Below are 2003 nucleotides of genomic sequence, written 5' to 3'. Positions count from 1 at the left end.
CACTTTTGTTTTGATCGAAATAGTTTTCTCAATTCCAAGAAAATTTCCTTTGTTTATTTGAAACTTTTGTTCGAATTGGGTCCTTTCTATTTCTAATTCGAAGATATATTTACGAAGTTGTTCCAACTTATTAATTGACACTAACCCTAGATCCTTGCCCTTGAGAAATGAATCAATACTTTCTGCTCGAGCTCCATCATGTACTATTTACAACCCAACAAAATAGGGGTTGTTCTAGTGGAACAGAACAAACTATGTCGAGCCAAGAGCACCTTCATTTCTATATAAAATGGTGGGTGTAAGAATCCACAGCCGATCATGTCCTTCAAGTCGCACGTTGCTTTCTACCACATCGTTTTAAACGAAGTTTTACCATAACATTCCTCTAGTTTGGAACCGGTATGGAATTGATTCAATATGGAATCATGAATAGTCATTGGCTCAATTGGTACATAGTAATCTACACTTTATACTTTGTTTTTCTATATAGAAAGGTAATTATTTATCTGGAGAAGTCTCAGCAAGGATTCACTTTAATTAACCGCCTATTTTATTGTATGAATGAAAAAATTCATTTATCAAAGAACACGAATAAACAAGTTCTTCTTTAATCTGCATCTTCAACAGATTGTTCAAGACGATCAATTAAAGAAAACAAAAGAAGGGTCTTTAATTAGATTCCCAATCCCGCAACAAAATGAATAAATTAATATAATATTAAGTATTAACCAAATAAACTAGTCCAATGAACTGGAAAGGCCGTAAGTTAATCGATAGAATAAATTAATCAACCTCACACTTCTTCGAGTACCAAGGGCTCATAAAGAATCATTAAAAGGGTTTAATTTAACCAATTTCCTACTTCGATATCATTATTATTTTTTATTATTTTTTGAATAAAGTTTTCCAGTAAAGATCAAATTGGATTTCGAAATCAATCAAAAGGTTATCACAATCATATCATAACGAGTCGATAAAAATGTTTATCAGATATCTCATTGATTAAAGTAAAGAGAGCAAAATTTGATCATCATAAAAGAAATATATGTTTCTTTTTCAATTGAATCATCAATGATTCAAACTAGAACTAGATAGATAAATTGAGAAACAAATCCAATTGATTTCTTTTTTTTGTAGGGAGGGGTGAGATAGAGATAGAAAATACTCGTGTAAGGTAAGGTTTAGGGCGTTAGTTTTTAATCTGATTGAGAAAATAAAAATCGGAAGAATACGATCTTTCCATATTCATCAGATAAACCGAACAATTGTCACTGGAGGGAGTCGCGGGATCACAGATCTTTTTCATCAAAATCGAAATGTCACTGACATAGAACAATAACAATGTATACAATACATATACTATCGGCATTGGTTAATTTTCTATATATTTTTGTTTTTGACTTCAAGGTCAAGAATCTTTTCATTGATTTACAATTAATCATTAGAACCAGCTTACTAAATACAAAAATTAGGTTCAAAGAAAATACACCTGTTACATATTGAACTTTTTTTGTTAATGAGATCCGGCAGACAGACAAAGATAAACGAGTCCAGATCAATCCGTTGTTGCTATTTTTTTTTAGGCCAACCCAGTCTTAGAAGCCTTCTTACTCTTAATCCCAGTCCTGGAATTGAAATTCCATCAGTACCAAAAACTCCCTCTTATTTAGAATGTTTAGAATTCCGGATCCATAGAGAATTAGTAATTGGACTACCCTATTTACTTTAGATATAGGGAATATCTAAGATTTTCTTTTGCATTTCCATAAAAAATGCGTCATTGATAATTTCAGTAGATATAGGCCATAAAGTTTTTCTAAGTAATTATGAATATGAGCGAGACGGGTAGACGCTGAACGGCTCATCCTATTTTTGATTTTGAATTCAACCATTAATATTAATCTATTTCTCAGCCTAGTCGGCTCACAAATGGATTTAGTTCCATCTGCATGTCATTTACGCTGGATTGGTTTGTGAGAAAAAAGGAAAGATATGATTCAGAA

This window comes from Eschscholzia californica, unplaced genomic scaffold (assembly GCF_041429995.1).
Source record: "Eschscholzia californica isolate CP2 unplaced genomic scaffold, dmEscCali1.0.p SCAF_284, whole genome shotgun sequence".
NCBI classification, from domain to species: domain Eukaryota; kingdom Viridiplantae; phylum Streptophyta; class Magnoliopsida; order Ranunculales; family Papaveraceae; genus Eschscholzia; species Eschscholzia californica.
This window is presented reverse-complemented; position numbering follows the sequence as displayed.